The sequence below is a fragment of the Melitaea cinxia genome, chromosome 13 (genome assembly GCF_905220565.1).
Source record: "Melitaea cinxia chromosome 13, ilMelCinx1.1, whole genome shotgun sequence".
NCBI classification, from domain to species: domain Eukaryota; kingdom Metazoa; phylum Arthropoda; class Insecta; order Lepidoptera; family Nymphalidae; genus Melitaea; species Melitaea cinxia.
The window spans coordinates 2151168-2177355 of record NC_059406.1 but is presented as its reverse complement, the minus strand read 5'-3'; the positions used below and the strand labels follow the sequence as shown (position 1 = coordinate 2177355).

Sequence of the window (26188 nt, the reverse complement as noted above, 5' to 3'; positions counted from 1 at the left end):
AGATGTTAGTAGGTTCAATATTTGGTCCACTAATATCCAATTACTCACTCAAGCCAAAAGCTTAGGTCCTAAAAATTATTTGAAAATAGAATAGATAAATATACTCGTATGTATGTACAATTATTATTTTTTTTCTTTTAAGAAGAAAAACTAAAAGTCAGACTATTAATACATATTAATAATTTAAAGTGTGATCTAAAGTTAAATTCAATTAACAAATTCGTATACTTATATACTAAAAACTAAAAGAAAAAAATTGAAAATTTATTTGTAGGTAAAAAATTAGAGCCAAATTCGAGTCAAAGGAACGATAGAATTCATGATTATGGACGCAAATAATGAAATTGGCGGAATCTTGAAACGGCTTACAGCTGTCAATTATTCAATTGAGACGAAACGAATCCACGTCGATTGGCAGGATTTCATCTTCATTATTAATTAACCTCAAGATTCTTACAATAATGCTTGTTATCCATTTCAATATAGAACCACCCAGCTTCGAGTTAACGACACAACAGTTCGCCGATGACTATTAAAAACGTCGGATGTGAAACAGCATCTTTACAGGAGAGCGATTCAAAGTGTAAATTGCGTGTATCTTTTTACTTATTTTAAGCAGGATCATGAAATTTTAAAGTAATGCTGTCCAGGCTATTTATATTTATTACTAGCCGGTATTTAATGTGTAAATATGAGAAAAGTCGTTTGTTAGATTTTTAACGGGTTAAGACTAATAGGTATCGATTTGTCAGAAGTCATCACAGTAGCCTTTAGCAGTCCACTACTGGATATAGGCCTCCACAAGTTCGCGCAAAAATGGCGTGAACTTATGTGTTTTGCCCGTAGTCACCACGCTGGGCAGGCGGGTTGGTGACCGTTGTCAGAAGTACCACAACTAAATAATATATGCATAAAATAAAAAAAATCTCTTCAGCTGATGATAAACTTGGTTATTTGAGAACGTTTTATGAAATAACCAAAAAAAAAATGCGATTTTGCAGTTCCGACGATGTTAATAGTCACTAGCGAGCGTACTGTTGGTAGCTTCAACCACACACACACACCTCGTTGCTTTTAATCCTCATATGACTAAAAGCTTGACACGTTTATACAACGTCCATTAGAATTAAATATATATGTTCATATTACATTACTACAAAATAATCACAAACAAATAAATTAAATCAGGTCAAAGATATTTATTCTCATAAGAATTGACAATTCACTTATATGAGAAATACATTAGAAAAAATACATTTTTAAATAGCTACACAAAAAGCAAAAAAGTGGGGGTAGAAACGCACTACATCGACGGTACATAAAAGAGAGTCACTATGCAGAAACAAAAGTAAAAAAAAGCAACAAAACATTTAAATTGATATAAAAACAATTTTAGATATTGACCTAATTTAAAAACTATATTTATCCCAAATGACAGAGATATTGAGACATTTTCTACCTGTGATGATATTCCTAATAAATCTCTGACACAATTCAACACTTGACGACCTCAATGTCGCCCCTACAATGTTTAAAACAGTCACCAACAGTATTTGCCTAAAATGTAATATTTATTAAAGCAAAACTTGTTACATGCTTGACTTGGGGTAGCTGGCGAATGCATGACGAGAGCTTTACGAAAAGTGTGATCGGGCGAGGCGAACGGAAGTTGAGAGGGAGATATAAGTTAGTGAAGATAGAAAGAGAGAGAGTTACGTCTCGTATATTTACTATATAGAAGCTAAACAAGTTTTGGTCTAGAGTATATATACAAATAAGTTAGACTGTCGATTTGTAATATTTTTATTGATATAGTGACAGGACCACAAAGAAAGGCAGAAATCCATTATATTGTACAAACACAGACATCTAAATAATTTCCGCGTTTCACTCAACAGACGGCTCGGCTTAATTAACTTATGTTTGAATTCCCGAAAGATTAAGGTCGGATTAAGACTGAATGCAATTCCTCTAAAGGCTTGTCGTCTTTTAAAAGCTTAGCACTATTCATCGCTATGGCGAGTTTTGAATTTTTGTATTGTTCACACTCCACATACATTTTCAATTAGTATAAAAGTATATGACATACGGGAGTCTGTCGTGGTCTGGGCGATGGTATTGTATTATACGCGTTTTCAGACTCCTTAATTAAAATTCCATTTTACTGATGGTGTGAAGCGTTTATTAAAAAAACTAGCGACCCGCCCCGGCTTCGCACGGTTGCAAAAACTATCAGTGTTCCTCTACTATATTATGCATGTATTATACATATAAACCTTCCTCTGGAATCACTCTATTGACTAAATAGAACCACTCATTATCCGTTGCGCAGTTTTAAAAATCGAAGCACAGATAGCGGGAAGCGACTTTGTTTTATACTATGTAATGATTACAAAAAGAAAATATTCACATATAAGGACACTCCACAACCGTTCTAGTGTAGCGGTGCGAGAACTTGCCTTAACCGGCTTGTTCCAGTTCAATTCAGACCAATGCAACGATCGTGGTAGTAAAATTTGAAAAACGTCAATTTATTCACTAACACCGCCACGGGAATGTGAGATATGTATTTTTTTGTCGCTTTTGTGTTCGCGCTGGTATTTTACGCGCGAACGAAACTAAATTGGATTACCTTTATTGGTTCAATAGAGTCCACGTAAAGATGCGTAACGTTCACTAAATCATACAAACAAATGTATACCATAAAAAGATAGATATAAGAGTGAAACTTCGATATCATTATTACATTAAAAATGTACGATAAGCGTAGACACGAGCTCACGTCGCTTTTGTGACGAACTATTGCAGGTTTTAAGAGATACGTTGACGTAAATGTATTTATTTGAAATCGAACATTCACTTGTGGAATATGAAAATGTTAGCTCTTCAAAGGAATACGGGAAATGTCGACGGAAATGAACCATGAAACCGGTGACCTGTTAACATTTTTTTTTTTTTGTCATTTAAATGTAGTATATTAGTTCATTAAAGTAAAGCGATGCTTTAATGAAGCGTTTCGTACTTTTGAGGATACTAATTTTAAAAAAAGCATAAAAAGAAAGAAAATGTATAAAATCTCTCATTTTTCTCTCATTTTTTTAAAATTATAATCGTATATTTATTCGAAAATAAAATAACATACGATTACTAAATAAATACACTAAATTTTTAGGGAGTGAGTCTCTAAAATCAACTTCATTTTGTTTTTAAAACGTTCCATACTATTTAGAAATAAAAGTTAAATTACCAAGCATATGTTTCTAATTAAATACAATAGTAAATTAAAGCTAAATAACATATTGTACATTAATTCTTACGATTTATTTTTGTGCTACCCACACATTAGGAAATTCTAAACAATTTTTAATATCATATCAAAAATTGACCGTTCCGGCGGAGATCGAACCTGCATCTCCGACTTACCGTGTCGGTGCTTTAGCCAATTAAGCTATGGAACGATGTACTCGCTAGATCGAAACTTTTGATATGATGATTATATATTCGGTCTAAGCGACCATGGCGCCGTCTATAGTGAGTCATTTACAGCACTCGTAACTATTCAAAGTTTCACATTACAATTAATTCTTTGACAGGAGACGACACCATGCTATTTTTAATTCTTACGATTTATTTTTGTGTTACCCACACATTAGAAAATTCTAAACATTTTTTTAATATCATATCAAAAATCTTGCTATATTTATTGGCTTAATTGGCTAAAGCATCCTAAGATCCCCGCTGGAACGGTCGATTTTTGATATGATATTAAAAAAATATTGTACATTAAACACAATAAAATACTGCACATCGTGTACACAGAACCAACGTAGTTGTCGGTTCCTAGAACAAAATAATATTCGTAAAAGACCTGAAAAGCCACATTCCTAAAAAACTACAAAGACCCGAACGCACACGTACTCACGTAGGCTCACCCACACTTGACCGATATTATACTTTTACCTGTTTCACATTTTTTTTTTTAATTTTCGCCAGTTTAGTGAAACACGTATTAAGGTCGAGCTCCCTCATTTCGTTTTAAATGTAATATGAAACAATATAGTCTAGTTTTTTATTTTTAAATATCACATCATGAAACAATTTGCAGATTAAGTCGTTAATAATATAAATCTAATATATAAAATTTTCGTGTCGCGGTGTTTGTAGTTAAACTCCGCCGAAACGGCTTGACCGATTCTCATGAAATTTTGTGTGCATTTCATACCCCTGAGTTGTAGGGGGTGATTAAGGGCGTTAATAAGATATATGGCAAAACAACGTTTGCGGGGTCAGCTAGTATTGTTATAATAAATAGTATTACTTATACGTACACTAGTAGACTGTAGAGAACGCAATCATTAAGTTGTCTAAATTATTAGCTTTGAAAATAATTACACTGTTAGGAATGTTATCACAAATTATATAAAGTTATTTTCAATCTCCTTCCAAAAGTGCAATTGCATGTTCCATCAATGAAACTGTCAAAAACAAATCTATCCGAAATATCCTAAATAGACAACGACAATGTATAACTCTAATCTCATATATTTTAATACAATCCATTTTGCACTTCTAGCTTGATACCGAGACATTAACATCAGCCTATGATAGCGTCAGCTGAACCATTTATGACTACCAAGTGCACGTTTCGTTCTTGAATAAATCCATAAAAATTACATTACTATCCATTATTTATAGAAATCTTCACCGAAGATTTTTTAGCTATATTCTCTAGAGAGGGCTGTTCTAGGCTTAATTCAGGCTAGCTCACAATAATTTTCGGTCAAAAATTTAATTCAAAAGTTTCATTGTTCATGTGAGTCGATCTGACTTTTCGCATGACCGGCTGCAAGAATCCATCAAACGATATTGCGATGTATTGACATAAGAGCAGGAATATTACGAGTTATTTGCTTACCAAATATTTGGGAAATCTGCGAAATCTGCTATTTGATGTTTCGGATATCAAAAAAACTTATTTCGTCTGAAATATTGACCAACAAACAGTAAATATTATATTATAATAACAATCTACAAATAAATGTATGTAGATTATATTTTTTACAAATATTTGAAACTCATCAAATAAATTAAATATATTCAAAGTAATATAATCTTATATTTCAAGTACAAAATAATATAATCACTATAAATTTATAGCGGTATGGCTCAGTAGAAATATCTAGCTTAAATTTTGCAGTAGCCCGCCTGAGGAAGAATCTGAAATCTTAGAGAAGATCACAGCAGCTTACAATCAAGTGGACAGTACTGTTGTTTGCCACTGTTATAGTAATTAAAAATGAAAATACGAGTATTAAAAGATTTTGGTACGACGTAAAATTAATTGGTAATGCTCAAAATATAACCCAACTATTACTGTAAGGAATTTCATCTCATCAAACACTAGCCCGTTGGCGCAGTTTGTAGTGGCCCTGCTTTCCGTGCCGCGGGTTGAGGGTTCGATTCCCACCTGAGTCTGGGTGTAATATAATATTTGTATTTATATATTTATATATGTAAATTTCTATATATATTTCTCAAATAATATATACAGTATATAACAGTCGGCGGTTACCTGTAACACAAGCATTAAGTTGTTTACCATAGGAACAGACGACCGTGTGTGTATGTTATATGATATTTATTTAACATGATAAAAGAAGAGTGAATAAAAACCATCTGAAAACTTACTTTAAACAAATATACAGCAATGATAACAACGTAATTAAGGTCATATTCCCATATTCGAATTTATTAATTAACTTACGTCAAAGGAAACCCAAATATATTTTCCATTTTCTATTGCCTGTTATTTTTGTCATCAAGAGATACATATTTTTCTTTTATGGCATACGTGTTTATTATTTAGAGATATACCAAAAATTATACTAATAAAAACAAACTAGTGTCTGTTTCAACTTTTAGAATTATTGAAGCATGCTTTAAAAATGTGGGATACATGTATAAAGTTATAACTCTATAATCTTTAATAATTATAATGGTTCCTTAATTTTTAGACAATTTTTATACGCACTATATTATATACAGCGAGTTCGTATCAACTTTTCTTTGACAGACAAACGAACAGACACGCAGATCTTACACACACATCAAAACTTTTGCGTAAACGAAATCCGCAAGGATTGGTATTATTTCTTATTTGGTCAAATAGAATTAGAAAAAAAACTAGAGACATAAAAATAATGAGATCTGTTACAAGATGAACAAGTGAACATACAGATACATACCGAGTTATATAATTACATAACATTGTCTAGACGTAGAGCGATACTGACATGATTACAAGAAGCCCTCTTATACTAAGAGAAAATTTTCCAAGAACAAAAATATTTAACAAGAGTGAAAGGACGAATTAACGAATTCTTGACTAACTTGTAAATTAAACAAAGTAAGTTATGATTAAAACTGATTACTTAATAATTTGAGAAGAACTAATTAAAATACCATACACGTGTAACTCAAAACAAACGTATGTTATTCTTCGTACTCGAGTTTTACGTCTAAACATTGAAAATATTCGGAACAAAAAGTTTCTTAGGTAATTGTTTCTATACTTCCATACGTTCTCTTTATAAAACAAAATGTTTGTATACGCTTCGCTTACGTGACGCCGCGTTGGCGCAATAGTCACAGCCATGGATTGTACCTGTTGCGCTGGCGGTTGCGGATTCGATCCCCGCACATGACAAACATTTGTATTGGCCATACAGGTGTTTGCCGCTGTCTGGGTGTTTCTGCAGTCCATGTGGGTCTCCCCGCCGTGCCTCGGAGAGCACGTTAAGCCGTCGGTTCCGGTTGTTATCATGTACACCTGATAGCGATCGTTACTCATAGTAGGAAATATATCTGCCAACTTGCATTGGAGCAGCGTGGTGGATTAAGCTCTGATCCTTCTCTTACACGGGGAAAGAAGCCTATGCCCAGCAGTGGGTTGTTACAGGCTGAAGCGTAAAATGTTTGTATATGATATGGTAAACTAAACTAAACTTATTCAGCCTGTAAACGTCCTGCTACTGGACAGAATTTTACCCGCTTTTCGAGACAAGGTGAGAAACAATGTATACCCAGATCAAAAACAATTGTTTGAACTAACAAAAATTTCTGCCTCAAAAGGTAATCAAATATAAGATAGCTGGCAAATTTTTACCATTAAAATTGATTACTTACAATTTACATTAGTATAAAAAACGTAATAGGGTCAAAAGTAATTTTCGATGTAACAAATTAAATAAAATATTTTATTTTATTCATTGATCGATAATATTATAGAAATTAGATAATAAAAATATATAAGTACAAGTAGGTACCAATATTTCATTTGTAAATCAATTTACAAAACAAACTATATACAATTAAGTACGAAGAAACGTTAATCTATACAGATAAATTAAATTGGAGTGTCTGTTTGTAATATTAAAATAGCCGCTTTTTACTGAATTCAAAATGGATGTATAGGTACACGATACATATACCAAAACAACCTTTTTTAACATTTTTGTCTGTCTGTCTGTTTGTCCCGGCTAATCTCTGAAACGGCTGGACCGATTTTGACAGGACTTTCACTGGCCGATAGCTGATGTAATAAGGAGTATCTTAGGCTACTTTTATTTTAGAAATTTATTTATTTTATAACTCTGCGAACTAAACAATAACTTTTTTGTTAAATTCTACGTGAACGAAGTCGCTGGAACGACTAGTTATAAATAATATACGATACGATAATACGATTTACGTTTCATATTAAACAAGCAACACTTAAAACGTGTCTTGTTTTATTCAATTATTTCGTACAAATATTTCGATAATCCGATGTAAATAAAATAATAATAAATCCCAGAAACTAAGCCTTTGATTTGTGACATGAACTTTCATATATTTTATGAATTATTTATTCGTCGTTATTCTCTTTTATATCAAATATTTAAATTTAAACATTAAGTTAATATGTTTAACATATTGATAGCAAAAAAATTAAATGACTCGGGGAAATTTGTACCTACATACCATTTATTATTTTATACTTTTTTTCGTGATTAAATCGATTCGTTATAACGAAACAACTTTTTCGGGTTTTATCGCGGCTTACTGAGTATTTTAGGCTCGACGTTTCGGATACTTTACAGCGACCATGATCACGGGAGGACTACGCGATAAAATACGAAAAAGTTGGTTCTTTACAATGAGTGAAATTCACGTGAGCAATAGAAACAATATCGATTCGTTTTAAATTTCTTATAGACAAATTCTGTCCTGACAATTACGAACAAGAGAAAAATAAATAATTATCCGATTTCATGCAATCCGAAATATAGATATATTTCGGTGATTTATTTTCATTTATATAGATTAAAAAATAGTGTCTGTAATAACTCTGAACTGATTAGGTGCGGTCTTAACACTGGTACTCCTAGGGATTTTAAATAAAATCTTATATAGGTCATCCTCGTATAGTGAAGTTACTACAAATATTACGACCAAATCTTCATTTAAAAAATGTTTACCATTCTAATCTTCGTCCTATGACACACAAGGAGACATGCACAAAAGTCTCATTTAAGCGCGGACAAAACCACACAGATCAGCTAGTTTTTATTAAATAACTTCGTCGCATTTACATAGATAAGTCGAAGGGATTAGGGCAGATTTTCACAAATCATGACCAGCTTTAATTAATTCCGACGTAATGTACGACAGTCGAGAAGTAGAGGAATTATTAGTTCGGCTAACAAATTAGATCCCAGCTAGGGTTGCCATTGCGCGTCTGTTAATTTACCGTACAAATTAATATCTACGTTCCGACCCTCGTCATATGTACCCTCGTCTTGGGAATTGATGCTACCTCGGATTTGAAGATATGGATTAGGTGCTTTGATTTTAGTTTCCTATGCATTCTGTAAAAATTAAACAATAATTTTAAAAAAATGATTATAAAATATATTAACGGAACGGAACGTAACAAATTATATATATAGAACATTATAGACGGCGCCACGTTCCCTTAGACCGAATATAAAATCATCATATCAAAAATTTCGATCTAGCGGATACATCGTTCCATAGCTTAATTGGCTAGAGCACCGACACGGTCAGTCGGAGATGGAGGTTCGATCCCCGCTGGAACGGTCGATTTTTATTTAAAAAATGTTAAGACTATTTTTTATAACAGAAATGTAAATGGTCCCTATCGTATTTGTATCCTATGGCTGCCGTATATATGTGTAAAAGCAGTTTTATTTAATTTTATCAAATAGAGATTTATCATTTAGTACAATTACATTTTCCTCAAGAAAAATTCAAAAATTCACACAGCACAAATCCATCCATTCAAACGAAGTCAAACACAACAGCTAGTCAATGTTTGAATAACTAGGTATGTTAAGACACAACTATCTAGAAACACTCAAGCTTAATTACATTGTTACGAACCTAAATACCTAACTACGTATGATACCGTATTTCTGATCCGATGTTAAACGAATATCGCCTGCGCTAATGTGACGCTGTAGACGACAATCCCATCTCCGGGCTATCTGCGATCTCGCGCGGAATAAGAAAATATTTTTACATTTTACTTCACGATAAGTACGATATTATGTATCCTATATTAAACTTTTATTAACATTAATAATGTAGTTGCGTTGACAACAACCTACAAACACGTGTGTGTACAGGACAGTCGCGTAATTTTACCTATGTTCCGATTCTAATTAGATTTCGAAAAAAAAATCTAACTAAAAAAATCTATTAAGTGCAAAAACTCTTTGTAAATTTGCATATTTGTGTTCCAACAAATTTTACAACGACGAAGTAAAACATTACTTTGCTACACAAAGTAATAGAGCATTTACTAACATATACTTTATTGATTACTTTTATAAGCTATTACAAATAAAAGGTGGGCAGTTAAAAGGAAGGGTTAAAAAGGTTTACAATAGACTAAAGTACGTTCATCATAATGAGAGCTAAAGCTACGCGTTGCAGTCAAGGAGCAGGTGCATCTAAACGTAAATCTCACTGGTATCTTCCAATATTCCTCGAGCTTGTGATATTGATCTTGTTCGGCGCTCTAATGCATCACGTTGTGCCTTCATACACGGGTGCTTGATGGATGCACGGAACTCAATGATTTTGATGTGTACTTACGGGACGAAGAATATGCTGGATTTAGGAAATTTTTAATAGTTACTTAACTATGTATGAATAAACATTAATAATAGTGCATATAATAAGTGACTGCGTGCAAACGAAAAAGAACAAAGTACCTAACTACTAACAATAACATAGGTTAAATGTACATTGTAAGTACCAATTAAGTGTAAATATAATAAAAATAATTACTATATAAAAATATAAAAAAAAAACAATATGTAGAATAGTCTTGATCAGTGGACTCGCGTCGACTTTTAGAAATTTTAAGACTAGTTATTAAGGCTTCTAGGATTCTGAAGTTGCGGTGAAGTACCGATGCATGTTTAAACAAAAAAAAATGTGGAATAACAAAAGCACGGGCATAATAAGCCTGTGGATATATCACTTAAATAAAAAAAAAACGAAAAAGAACGATTTCAATTACATCAACAAGTAAGACAACGTAAGAGGGCGAAAAAATTGTCAAGTAAATATGCGTTATCAAAGATTCCTGAAAAAATACTCATCAGACCTATTTATTACAAAAAAAAATCATCGACATCGGTCCACCTAGGAAAAAGGTTGTGAGGTGTAATATAACGACGGTCGACGAATAAAGTATATAAGCATTACTAGAGATTACTCAAAAATTACTTGTCAGATCTCGATTAAATCCCTCTACCCTTCCGCCCTACCGCTTTCACTAAGCTGTGTCTTATATGCCCAAAGGTTGTCTGGAAGAGATCGCTCTTCTAGCGATAAGACCGCCTTTGTACACTGTTTTTATTTGTAATATGTTATTGTGTTGATTATGTTGTGTACAATAAAGAGTATTATTATTATTATAACTTTAAATGTCTCTAAAAACTCTAAGTCCTAAGTTACCGTTCCGATTTATCGAGGCGACATAACTTCATGTAAGTAAGTGTATGGTACAGTCTATGGTTGAGTGAGAGATGACATGTGAGGGAAGGTTATGAGGGAAACCAAACCCAATGAAAGTCGATCTAACACTAAATTTATTAAGATTATTTTGAGTATATATAGGCAGAAGTACAGACGTCATTCGTAGCAAACAAATATCAATTTCATTAGAAATCTGCATAAGAAAAATAACAATTTCGTAATAAATCAGCTAAATTAAAGAGGTTACTAATTAGCAAAACAATCATATTGCTCAATGTGCGTTGACCCGTACATCCTGCCGACTCAAAGAAGAAAGATAATTTTGATATTAAAATCTACAATAACAATAATAACAATACAATTAAAATTTAAGTACCTAGATTTAAATAACTTATTTATTAATCATCACTGCACTACACTTTAATTGGTATGTCCAGTCGAACGAATCGCGGTCGCGCGCTCGGGGGAGCAGGGGCCTCCTGGTAGTTCGTATCTGCTGCAACTGGAACTGCGGTCGTGGAGACGTCTTTCACAGCACTGCTCTGTATAATTTTGTTTCTGCGATATCGCATGGTACCGTAGAGACATCCCGCAACAATGATAGACCCTAAGATTATATACAAGACAGAGTACTGATGTATATCGTGTATACTGAGTGATGCGTTTTCCTGCTCCTTGAGGTTAATGATCTGAGACTTCATCCGGCGCCACAAGTCTTCATGATCCTCGGGTGTGAACAGTTGGAAATCCGAAGTATTTATTATGGAATTTAATATTGAATAATCGGCTGGGATCGGTATGTTTTCTTGGACCTTAACTTGGCTCATATAACTATTTTGAGTGAATATAGAGAAGGTGTCACCTTTTATTGTACAACCTTGACCGATTTGTAAAAGGCCATTCCCGGTCAGTGTTGTCAATACAACTCCAGTGTCAATGCAAAAGATGCGCACTGTGCATTTCCCACAGCAGGAATAAAGCCACATGTTATTGTTATGTAACTTGACCCAGCGCACGCGACATGGTGCCTCCTTTGTTTTACATATTGTTGTATTGTGTATACTCAAGTTACACATTCCGCTGGTTATTTGTAATTCGTATATCGGCTTATCGAGAGCGCATAATAATTTGTTTGTCTGTATGTGGACACAATTTTCTACATCTGATTCTGTCAAGATGAGTAGTAAGTCCTTTTGTAGATTGAATGCAATGTATGGTGCGATAAATTCTACGTTATAATGCTGCTGAGGAAGGGTTATTACTCTATCCAGTTCAAAATTTTCCTTAATTACCAAAGGAATCTTGATTTCGATTATCAAATAAGAAGAACCAATGTCGCCGTTGACCTTCATTAACTTATAAAGTTCTTTAAAATCGTTTTTATCGGCAGGCAAAGTCAGGTCATTCGGTATATGCCGGTATATGATATTTAATTGTTCTTCCAATTGTTCAGGCAGCAAAATGATCGTCTAAATGACCGTTTGCGAGGCTTGTTAAAGTGTTTATAACGCTTTCTTGCAAGTGTCGTAGGTTTGATATAATCATAGCTGAGACTGAGGATGACAAAATGTGTAATTCATTGTTAGCTATCTTCTCAGTTCGATTACAAGAAGAAAAAGAAAGATTCGTTAGACATTTCTGTAGTATTCCGAATTGCTTGTTTAATATTTCTTCATTCCTCTGAAGAATGTTATATTGCTCTTCTATGACACTTGTTTGATTTTTTAATAAGGCTCGTAGAAGGTCCTCGTTCACAGAAAATTTGGTTTTGTCCTTTTCATATTTCTTATTACTTTTCACATATTTCTTAGTAGTCTTAGTACTATCCTGTCTATTCAGGACACAGGAGGACACTTGATATTTTTGCGAAGTTGGAGTATTCAGTTGGGTTGATGACCCACTGGACATGTCAGTCAGCGCGTTTGTAGACTGCTTATTAATGTTTATAGTATAGGCGTCATGTATCATTGTGTTATGACTCCTTTTACATACTTTGCATTTTTTCATTGACGTATATAAATTCCTGTTATGTGTGTACAAGCAATTATGACAAAGGTTAAAATCTTCGATAATTCGATAACGTTCGCCCGGTGTTAATTTGATAAACTTCTCGCATTTGTATAAGGGATGTTTCTTGTCACAAATCGGGCAATTTGACATGTATGTCGCAACGCTTTGATATTCTTTATTTATTAATTTTCCATACCGATGCTCTTTTTGAAATTGAGACTTGTAAGTCTTGTTATTAACTGATTTTTGTTGATTATATTTTTTGAATGATGACAACGTTTCTCTATCTCTTATGCCGCTTGGTTCTAAAGCCATGAATTTGCTCTCTAAGAAGTCCATTAGCTCCGAGAGTGAAGGTAATTCTCGTGGCATTTTCCGGGTTTCCTTGTAGTCGTTATAGGTGATTGTATCCAGCTTTTTTGTAATAATATGAACTAGTAATGGGTCCCAGGTACTTGTATCGATACCCAGGTTTTTAATAGCGTAGATACATTCCATTGACGTGTCGTAAATACGTCTAATCTCGTAGACTGATTGTTTTTGAGCGGCTGGCAGATTGATAAAGATTTCGATTTGTTTAGTAAATAACAATTGTGGATTGTTATATCTGTGTGTCAACAATTCCCACGCTGTGTCGTAGTTGTCCGCTGAGATAGTTAGATGTTGGATGATTCGTTCAGCATCTCCTCGTAATTTGCTCTTTAGGTGTTGCATCTTCTGAGTTTTTGTAATCAAATTGTTATTATGAATACTTTCTACGTATAAGTCATAAAACGTAGGCCATTGCGTATATTTGCCTGTAAACGTAGGCAAGTCGATCTGTGGTGTCGATTTTTCGTGATGAATGGTCGATGTGAGTTTAAGATTCAACGCCTTTTTGATTGACTTGTATGAATCTTCGTAGGCGTAAAACTCACTATCGTACTGGGTATCCGATCCTTGTAGGATATTATCTATTTGCAAGTGCAACGCGTCTATTGCGTTCCAGCGCGTTTGTATGCTGCGTAACTCGTCTTCCAGCTCCCATTTGTCTTGGATTTCATCTACTTTCAAGCGATTTATTTGTCGATGAAAAGCTCGGAAGTTTGTTCTTTGCAGTGACATCAATTCTGTTGCCTGACCTCGATCCGTCGTTGAGATCTTAGTGGCATTTGAACTTGTTGGCAATGTGAGTCTTGGCTGCAGCTTTGGTGTTGTCGGAATCGCAGGTGATTCCAGTGGTTTGCCAGCTCCTGGTGTCGGTGACACAGAAGTCTCCCTTGCTGGCGAAAATGACGCTACCTTGATGCGTACAGAATCAAAGTACTCTCTTGCCTGTACGTATTGATTTTCTTTAAAATAAGGATCAGTATCGTTATGGTAGAGCGACAACCGTTGGTCGTTACCTTGGAACTCAGCCCATAATTTGTCAAGGACATCGAGTCGCTCGTCCAAGAATTTACGGGTCTTCCGGGATACGGAATCTTTGTTGAAGTTTCTCTCTATCTTTTTTATTGCTTCGACAATTTCTTGTTGTCGTTGCAGGATATTTTCCATATTAATTTTTTAATGCTGACGTTGATGTAAAATTGATAGGACCGTCTTCAGGGGTCCAGGCCAATCTCTCAGTGGATAGTGCGACCTTGATTGCGCCTTCTCAATTTAACTGGTGGAACCCGCTTCTGGGAAGCCAGTCAACCGATTCGCAGTCACACAAATTCCACGTGAGCGTTGTGGCCACTGTATGTGGACTCTCCAAATGTCGATGGAAATCCGTAGAGTTTATAGTCTTGATTGACTGTTTTCTTGAGTGATTTCTCGAAGAAATATTTGTTTTTTTTTTTCTCGAAGGATCAACACGACTGTATGTATCCTCGAAGTAAGACTGTTGTCTTCTAGCTTGCAGGTTCAGAATAACTGCGCAGCTTGTCAGCAGCAAGGCTGTATTCTCGAAGGACCAAAAAACTGTATGATCCTCGAAGTAAGACTGTTGTCTTGTAGAAAGTAATCTCGAAGGACCAAAAAACTGTATGATCCTCGAAGAAAGACTGTTGTCTTGAAGAAAGTAATCTCGAAGAACCAAAAAACTGTATGATCCTCGAAGAAAGACTGTTGTCAGATTATAGAAAGCTTGTATTTTGCTTGAAGTTGCTGTATTATCTTCCAAACGTCGATGGAAATCCACAGCTTGTCAACAGCAAGGCTGTATTCTCGAAGGACCAAAAAACTGTATGGTACAGTCTATGGTTGAGTGAGTGATGACATGTGAGGGAAGGTTATGAGGGAAACCAAACCCAATGAAAGTCGATCAAACACTAAATTTATTCAGATTATTTTGAGTATATATAGGCAGAAGTACAGACGTCATTTGACGTCAATCGTAGCAAACAAATATCAATTTCATTAGAAATCTGCATAAGAAAATAACAATTTCGTAATAAATCAGCTAAATTAAAGAGGTTACTAATTAGCAAAACAATCATATTGCTCAATGTGCGTTGACCCGTACAATAAGTAAAACTTGAAAATCTTACGCTTGTAATAATAATAATCTTATAATCTTTATCTCATACTTGAGCCCACGAGCGGTTTCTATACACGTTGTTCAGTTACACAATTGCTTTTGTTTCATTCTATTTGAGCATACCCCGGGAAATGTCGACGTAGTTTTTAATTTAGCAGTGTGTGTGTGTTTGTTTCGGATATTAAAAAATATATAACGTTAAGTCGACGTGAGTTGATGAATCTTGGTGTGTGTTTGTATTTTTAAGATTAATCTCTTATGATTAATGGTGTGTAAATGCAAAGCCGGGATTAAACACGACTAAATTGCTGTGTGGTTATGGCAGTAAAGAATATAGCCACCCCCTCTCTTCCCGTGGGTGTCGTAAGAAGCAACTAAGGGATATAACACAGTGTCAATACCACCTTGAAACTTATAAAGCAAACAGATGGCGGGATAACCATCAAACTATTGGCTTTGAAATACACATGCTGAACACGGCCAGCAGCGTCTTCGGTGCGACAAAGCCAGCCCTGCGGTCACCAACCCGCCAGCCCAGCGTGGTGAATATGGGCAACACACATGAGTTCACGCCATTTTTGGCGCGAACTTGTGGAGGCGTATGTCCAGCAGTGGACTGCAATAGGCTGAATTGATGATGATGATATTCATGACATATCTGTACAAAATTATTTAAAATCAATCCAGTAGTTTACGAGACTATTCAGGACAAACATCGAGACATGATATTTTTATAATTATAGATTATTGTTTTCCAATGTTTACGTAAATTTCACTCATTATAATGAAAGAACTTTTTCGGAAAAGTATCCGAAAGTATCCGAAACGTCGGACATTTAAAAAAATATTAAACCGCGATAAAATCCAAAAAAGTGTTTCGTTATAATAATAGATTATTGTCATACCAAAATCATGAATCGACACAGTCAACAATGTCGAATCCCATTACGTTACACAGTCATGATTGTACAAATACGTCACTCCGATGCGGTTCACATCGTGTGTTTGACAAGATGTTGCGTGTGATGTCAAGATTACAGAGTTACTGGATAGCAGTTCGTGTTTAACTACCAATTTCCTTGAGAATGGAGTCAACTATTTTATTATGCAGTTTAAAGTTCTAGGTTACAACGTATACGGCTGTGGCCCGCAGTTTCAAAAACAAGATACTAAAATATACTGCCTAAATACCTATAGCCTGATAAATATTTTAGCTAGAGAAATGGGCTATTCAACATTTTTTTTTCAATTCGAACGATTCGATTTTTTTACCATTTGCTAGATATTTCTATGCGCAACCTGAGAATTCTAAAGATCTTGTATTTCAAGTAAAATAAAAGATTCGAAGCCATTTAAAAATGCATTTGCAGTTATGTGTATACATACAGATAAATATCTGTATGTGTATAAAATGCATTTTTAAATGTCCTTGTAATAGTCATTTTCCCAGTAAATAATTTGACATTAAAAAAATCTATTAGTCAATTACTTTAACGGTAAAACTTTTTCGCTGTGAATATACATTTTAATACGTAAATTATTTACTATATCCACAAGACAAAACAAGTTGAAACATAAGTACGAACTAAAGATGAAGCAAGTTGTTTTTATGTGAAACGATTACAATTTTTTTAACAATTAAACCCGTATCAAATTATCAAAGATGTTTGAAACAACCAACGATATACCAATATTTTAAAATTAACAAAAAAAAAAAAAAAATAAAAACAAAAAAAAACGTATAAATAAATTGTTACGAAACTCGTGAAACGACACGAAAGGTAGAACGACGTTAAAGAAATTTGTTTTGATATCAAAGTAAAACAGTTTCGCGTTATACCCGTCGTCTAGTGACAAATCCTCGACGAGATTGACTGTGTATTTTGTATAATAAAATAAAACCATACTTATTTTATCCCGGGGTTCTACAATGTTCCCGGGGTGAATTCCTTTTCATGTCCAAATACTGTTTTATATCCCTTCGAGCGAGTAATGAATAAATGTTTTCTAGTTTAACAGACGTCGACCTGGTACGCTATGTTCTGTACAAGTTTATAAACACAAATGGGTATAATAAGGTACTTTAGTGAAAATATAACAACCATCGTAGCTACCATATAGATACTTTTTACAGTTTTTTTTTTTTTTATATATAGTAATTACTCTTCTATCAAATATAATTAAATTTCTATTGGAAACTGATCTTGCTTTAATTTGACCGATTTTTTGGATATTGATAAGATATTACCAATTTTATAATAAAACACAGTTTTTTCTAAAGAGTCATTGCAGGGTTTCTTTCCGAATCTTTTTTGCACAATCAACATTCCGAATCGGTAACGGCTTCATATTAATTATAATTAAAGTATTATATCGTAAAATTTATATATTGTAGAATGACAATTCAAAAATACTAGTAATAATAACATACGTGACATTGTCGAAATTGACTGTGCTATCTTGGCACTAATAAAATGAATTAAATCTAAATATTAGTTAATGATTACATAAGTAAGATAACATATTAAAACACGGAATAAAAAAGTCTTATAAAAGCAAATACTTAAAATAAAGTAATGAAGCAACTTCTAAGAAATCAGTAAATTTTTTACACTTCTTTCAGTCGAGCCACCGAATATAAAGCACTTTTTAACGAGGTCTCCTTTTTATTTATTTAAAGGTGCTACGGCCCAATTTCACCTGGCTGCAGTGACCGTGAACAGGTTCCTACTATGTATATGTTTTACGTTGCGATAAGGGAACCGCATTCGTGCTTTACTTAAACCAAAAATATAAATTTCACACATTTTTTATGTAATACAAAAATCCAAAATCAACATTAACTTTATTTAAATAGGTTTCAGAAGCAAATTAAAATATTATTTATAATTAAAAGTGAAGCTACCATCGATTCGGAATATAGGTTATGCAGAATGACAAGAAGCTCTATAGATACTCTTAAAAAACAACTGTTTTTTAAAATAAAAAATTGGTAATATCTTGCATGAAATACAGCGTCACTAAGTACACAATTCTTTATCATCTATATATTGATACGTGAAGCAAAAACTTTGTAGCCCTTTCTATGAAAACTGTGCGGACGTAGAAGTATGAAATTTCAAACACATTTAGTTTTTTTTTAAATTATGTATAATGAGATAGGCTTGCGTTCGACCACTATTTCACTTGATGTTTAGTGAGAATGTGGTCTAGGATGAAGTACGCTTACCCAGACGTGGCCTATTCACTCGTGATTTAAAGATCCCCAGATTGTAGCTATCCGGAAACACAGACGCTGGTAGAGAGTTCCATTTCTTTAGCCGTACGCATCAAGAATGTACTAGCGAATCGCTTAGTGCGTATAGTGGGTATGTCAACCATATAAGGGTGGCGTAACTCTGTACCTACGTCTGGTTGTTCGAAGGTGGAAGGGGCAGGGAAGAATCAGGTCGTGGAGTTCCTGCGCACACTCTCCGAAGTGTACCCGATAAAAAATCGACAGGGCGGCCTCCAACGCCGATGATCAAAGCTTTGCAGCTTTGGAGCGACCAGAGTATCATCACCAATGAGCCTCTTGGCTCACCTCTCGATTGGCTCGAGAAGCTCAAGCTGGTACTTGGCAGAACCATCCCAAAGATGAGAACAGTACTCCATGCATGATCGAACTTGCGCTTGATATAAATTCAGAAGCTGTTCCGGGGTGAAGTACCGTCTCACCTTCGAGAGGACGCCCAGTTTTTGGCAGCAGCTCTTAAAACTTATAATTTAAATTAATTATGGTCGAATTTCGCCCATAGGCGATCACTAGTTTATGTAATTCTTTTATGCTTAGCTGTTTATTATAATACAATAAAAATACACATCGCGCATTTAATAAATCATGTCGTCACAAGCGCGAACTAACGAAGCACGTATATTTTTCAACTTGTTAATGACACTTGAAAGCTGCGTTTTCGTATCCCCATCTCGTATAATAGGCGCGTCGTGAATAACTTACATGCAAAAAAACCCCGTACTTCACACAGAGGACACACGTGTAAATACGTCTAAGAAAAGTGTATTCTATTATGAGTGCTAAGCCGTTGTGATAAAAATTAAAATAGAATAACAATATTGTTTCGTTGTTCGCCAAACGTCCGTGTTGTACTCGAATCGTAAATATGCTATGAAGTATTATCATCCAGTTTGACGGGGAGACGTCTTTTGTTTTATGGCAGGCAAAGGTAAGATAAATATCGAAAATACAAATTTTTTACATATTTGAAAAAATACACATTCGGTTTATATTTTTTATTCGATTTCATAATTTATACACCTCAGATTTATACACGTTAATAAATAATACGAAGTTCCGTGAGCTTGGTTCTATACGTAAACCCTTTAATGTTTATTGACAGAGTAATGTCTGTTTTAAAGTATTAGGGTTGTCACTTGATGTCACTAGCCGATAAGGTTGTCAATACGTAACGAAATAATAAAATAAAGATTCAAGTAATTTAAACCTGTGGTTTTACTTACTCCCTAACATTATATAAACCCCTACATCCCTAACATTATAACATTATATATGTACTGTGTGGCTACGGTACTAAAGAATTTAGCCACCCCCTCTCTTCCCGTGGGTGTCGTAAGAGGCGACTAAGGGACATCACAGTTTCACTACCACCTTGGAACTTAAAAAGCCGACCGGTGGCGGGATAACCAACTGCTGGCTTTGAAATACACAGGCTGAAGACGGGCAGCAGCGTCTTCGGTGCGACAAAGCCAGTACTGCGGTCACCAACCCGCCTGCCCAGCGTGGTGACTATGGGCAACACACATGAGTTCATGCTATTTTTGGCGTAAACTTGTGGAGGCCTATGTCCAGCAGTGGACTGTATAGGCTGTAATGATAACATTATATACAATAATAAATGTATTTTTTGATTAAACAATATCTATTTATCGTTTACTTCTTCATAGAAAGAAACCTACAAAACTTTTTATTGCGGTAATCAACCTCTCACCTCGAAATGCAGAGTAGCCCGACTGACTGAGCAGACCGACTCAACATTACAAAAGTTCACAACTAAATAATACTGCTGTCAAGTAGTGACACGGTATAGTGTTCTTGTGTTGAGTAAGGTGGCCAGAGTTCCTGAGTAGGCGGGGCGGTAGGATTAGCGTCTACATTGCGCCTACAATGACAATGATGTTTTAGGCAACCATAAGCCACGATAACCGCTTACCATCAGTTGGACAGTACCTATCTTTGTTTGCCAACGTAGTGGAATATTTAAAAATCTGCACATGTTACTGTTAGAAATATAGAACGATGGGTGGCACGATCAGGCGGGATCATGGTCATCAGATATGACAAACAAATATAAAAAATAAAAGAAAAATTTGCACAACAAGACATTACTTACGTATACATACCGATACAATACAGTGCACATTACTTATGTAACTTCAAGAGCACAAAGATAGAATTGCAAATAAAACTAAAATGAAACCATTCAACATTTTCCTACGTAATAAGTACCTACCCGATTAATTAATTTTTATAAGTAAGGTTACATACGCCGCAAGTTACATAAATACAACATATATCTAAACATTTAAACTGTATGAAATGAAAATAAAACTACTTTTAAAAATAAAATAAAAGATTTATGGTAGCTAACAAGTGCTCGTTGCCATAATATTAACAATACGTACCTACATTACAAACTTAGGTAATGTACCCAGTGTTATGCAAATGATAACAATATTTTTATTTTACACTATCTTTAGTGTCTCGGTAAATATCGCCTATCTATTATGTAATGTTCGTCCAATTCTGTATGACATTTACCACGGGTGCACCAAATGCAATATTATGAAGAATTACTGTAACGCATGAATGAGAAGACATACGTCTGGACCCCGAGTGCGCGTCATTTAGTTTCACGCCGGTGAAGAGGCCACGAGAGTCACAATTTCAAAGAAGCCCTTAGGAGAAGCACGCTTGGCATTAGGCGAGGCGATGACTAACCCGCATTTTTTTTTAAATAGACCTCAAAATGCTGTCTTTCTTTGTGTGTGTCTCTGTGTGTATGAATTACATTACAGAGAGTTCATTTGACAGGAAATAAAATTAGTATATTTTCCATACTCATGTTATTTTAATTATAAGATATAGAACTAATAATTCACAAACTTAGTAACAGCATCGGTGGTTCAGTGGTAGAATGCTCGCCTGCCACGCGGGCGGCCCGGGTTCGATTCCCGGCCGATGCATCGTAAGTTTTTTTTTGTTTTCTTTTTCTAGTTATATTTTTCGTCAATTTTTTTTGTATTTTTTGTATTTTTTTTTTATTTTTTACCTTTCCTGGGGATTGGGGGTTACTATTGCACTAGCGATTTTTCTTGTGTCTCAGGCGTCTACAGGCAATACTTACTATCAGATGAGCAGTTTGTTTGCCGACCTTGTTGTATAAGAAAAAACGTAAAAGTAAGTGAAGAAAGAGTGTTCTATTAATACGGGAGTTTATCGTACCCAATAGAACCTTTGTCAAATAGATTTTTTAACGCTTCAGTATCAGCCAGTTACCGTGACAACTGTGTCAAGCTGTCATCGTTCGACGAAAACAAATATGTCATTCGACTAGCTCGTTGGCGCAGTTTGTAGTGACCCTTCTTTCTGCTCCAAGGGTTGTGGGTTCTATTCCCACCCAGAGTCTGAAGAATATTCATAATGAGAATATTTTGACGTCCCTACGTATAATATCGAAATTGAAAAAAGGCACTTTACATTTTTTTACGCTGAATGATTTGTTAAAAGTAGTTTTTTCATGCAATAAAAAAAATAGAAAATTTTCAGTTTCGATACTGTACGTAGGGTCGATTATTGGTAGTCGATTTATTTATATACTTATTTATATATGTATTATTTATAAGTGTGTATATTGAAAAAAAATGTAGCTATAGCATTCGGCTGTTACCTATAACGCAAGCATTAAGTTACTTACTTTAGGAACAGACGACCATGTGCGTATTGTGTAGATATATATTTATTTTATTTAAAAAATATTCGGCCACTGACCTACTACTGATAATCTTAGTGTCCTGATAACTATCAGAACTCATTAAGACACGAACAAAACACTAGCGTAACGACTCGACCGCTGTATAGCCGATAATCTTCACCTGCTACATCGAAGCGTCTTAGAAGCCAAGCCAGATTACGCGCGGCTTAATGTTCGAAGCGTTAAGAACGCTCTGGAACATTCCGGAAGCAATTTTCTACACACGAAGTCGAAATACGGTACGACTTTACTATTCATTATTAAGAATAAACTCAAATATAATAAGATCATTTAAAATATTATATTTTACAATACAATACATACATAGGTATATATATGTATACGTACATATGGTACTATGGTATGCTTTTACTAAGTTAGTAGTCTCTCAAAGAAAAAGTCTTCTAAAAAAATATCGTGCAGATAATGGTAGGCAATGGTGTTATTGAATTATTTATATTAGTTCATTGAATATTTTGAATTCATGTTCTTATACCTGCATAGCTTTCAATTAGCAACCTTTTTAAGCGATTTCAAAGAAGAAGGTTCTCAATTCGACTGTATTTTTTTTTTGTTACCTCAGAACTTTTAACTTCGATGTTTTTTTTTTTGTAATTGAAAGGACGATTTTATTTTTGTGTTACCCACACATTAGAAAATTCTAAGCATTTTTAATATCATATCATAAAGCGACCGTTCCAGCGGGGATCGAACCTGCATCTCCGACTGACCGTGTCGGTGCTCTAGCCACGCTGGAACGGTCGATTTTGATATGATATTAAAAAATGAAAGGCGGTGCTTATAGTATGGTATCATTTACATTGAATCGAGACTTTACAATCACTATTTGAGTCAAATAATGCGCATTTTCTTTACTATTTTTTCGTCGATCTACGTTGTATTACTTAGCGAAGTCGGTTTTTTTTTTTTCGTTTGCGAACAAACATAATTATAGTATACTGTGTATGTTTCAAGCACCAGTTTCTACTTCTCTTTATTCTTTTTATTTCGAATCTAGTGATACTCTTCTACAATTTCTAACCAGTAATTTGAGGTCAAACATGAAAGACAGGAAAAAGATTTGTCAAAACGTATTATAAGTTTCTTGAGAAGAAAAAATAATAGATAAAAAACAAATCCTTTTTGCATTATTTTTCCTACAAATAGAACATCCTCTATAATAATAATATATGTTTTAATATGTAGCATAAGTTTTACGACGTGAATCTAAATATGAAGTAGAATATTTTCATCTTATTTTTTTTTATTCAACGCAAACACGGCTAAAAGTTTTCCTCGTCAAAATCTCATCCCCCTCACGGAGTCACCGCTGCTTCATCGCGTAACACAAAAAAAAAAACACAAGGGACACGTCGACGCTTCCTTACAATGATAAATGACGTAGAAAATACTGTTACCGTTATACAAACGGAAAAAAAACACCCTCAATACAACATAAAATCAATTAATCAGTATTAATAAACATACACCGTATAAAATTCCCGATACCGTGAAATAACGATTCGACGCGAAGGGACTCGACGCTTAACCGCGTCAATCAATTAAAATTAAACGAGCATTCGCCAGAAAAAAATAGCGCGCGAACAAAAGTATGTTGAAATTAAAATAAGTTAATTAACGGAAGTGGCCAACGTAATATGTCGATAATTTTCGGTTTTCGCGTATAAACATAACGGTTTAAATGGCCGTCGTGAACAAACATTGGATTCATTTATTTACAGTACACTTCGCGCCGCACAAACAAATGCGGTGTACTTAGCAGAATGAAAACGATAACGAGCCCACAACGTCAAATTTCCAATTTGCAAAGCTCTGAACTATATAACAGAGGATTTGAGCTATTTTAAATGTTGCTTTGTATTCGTTTCAGGTGTTTAAGCCTGAGGTCCTAAAAATATAATAAACAAAACCTTTTTTTATGTAGACACCTTAGTTATTTATTTAGCAATAATATTAAAATTATATCCACCAGTGGGTATTGTATCCACCGGTAGGTATAATTGGGTATACCTACTGGTGCACTTTTAAGCTGTGTTCAAAAAAATCAATGTAAACGTTGGTAATTTAAGCTCAATTATGAAACCGTGTTGCGTCTAAGCTACTCTTTCACCGATTTTTCGTAAAGGTCTAGCTTAGATATTGCATGAATAATATACATATTATAACATTTTCTTATTTTAAATCTATAGAGAAAAAAATTCTTTTTATGCTACCTATATAGTTATTACTATTATATTATTAATAAAATACCAACGACATTTGATTATCCAAAGCGAATACAATTAGAAAAGCAGGACCAAGTTCGGAGGTGATTTCAGTGTTCCAATTAAATTTATCCCAACTCAGATCGGACTAGTATGACAGTTGGTAAGACTGAAACAGTCTTTCCATTTACTAAAATTATCTAAATTTAAATTAGGGGCATTTTAGTCTATTTGAGCAACTGTCATAGCTAACTTATCTAAGCTATACATATAGTAATCCCAGAAACTATTTTAAAATTGACACGGTAAATATAGAGTTTATATTAATGATTTATATAGAAAGAATTTTACTCATTACAATGAAACAACTTTTTCGGATTTTATCGCGGTTTATTAAGTTTTTTAAATGCCCCACGTTTCGGATACTTTACAGCAAACATGGACTAATAAACCGCGATAAAATCCGAAAAAGTTATTTCATTATATAAAGATTATGATTAAAGAATCTTTAACAATAATATTTATTACGAAAGTTCGATTAAAATTAAAATAGAATAAAAATGAAACATAATAGTAAAAATATTTGTAACTCATGAAGTCAATAATAATTATTTAACGGTCAAGAAAGCTAAAAACGACTTAACGAACCAGTTGCTACTATTTACTTCTTACTGATCCAGTGATATTTTCATGAGACATTGTACCGAAATAATTTAGCACGTGTGTGTTTATAAGCTGTATTGATTCAACTTATTTGTATCCTGAACAGATATTCCAAATATAGAATTTAAGAATCCGAGTATCAACACAAAATTTCCTGTTTTTGGCATATCGACAGAATCCATTAAAACATTATATTTACTAGAACCCAGTATTACCATACGGTAATTCGTTATAAATAAGCCGAGCGCCGCAATTTCCGACGCTTTGTCCCGATTCGATCGAATTAAATGAAATGATAACAAACCTTGGTAATATTCAATTTAGAATTTTTCCACTGATACTATATTTAATAAAGATAACTTTTTATATAAAAAATTAAATATTAATAAGAAGTTTGTACCAACTTTAGAGCCAAACAAACTCAAGGCATACTTTATTTAAGTAGGCTTATTATATAAGTACTTTTTAAACGTCACTTTACAAGTGTATTATTTCAGTTCTCGAGAAACTGCCACCTGTCCGGAATGCGGATTATATACCGAGTATAGGTGACAACAAACTATTTAACAAAGTGTAGTTGAGGGACGAGGAACGGCGACGGCACGACGTTTCGAATTAGGATGCTACGACACGATATGGATGCGGCAACATACGACGAATAGGGACTTAATGTGGCATTAGAAAGG

The 26188-nt window shown here is 34.2% G+C and overlaps 1 protein-coding gene and 1 non-coding gene across 2 annotated transcripts in view; one reads left to right on the top strand and one right to left on the bottom strand.

Annotated features, from left to right (window-relative positions):
• The window catches only part of LOC123658857 (furin-like protease 2), a 92871-nt gene that overhangs the window by 33497 nt on the left and 33186 nt on the right, over positions 1-26188 (bottom strand). The window lies entirely within an intron of this gene.
• On the top strand, positions 21756-21826 carry Trnag-gcc. The gene has a single exon. It is a non-coding gene; the product is annotated as a tRNA-Gly (tRNA).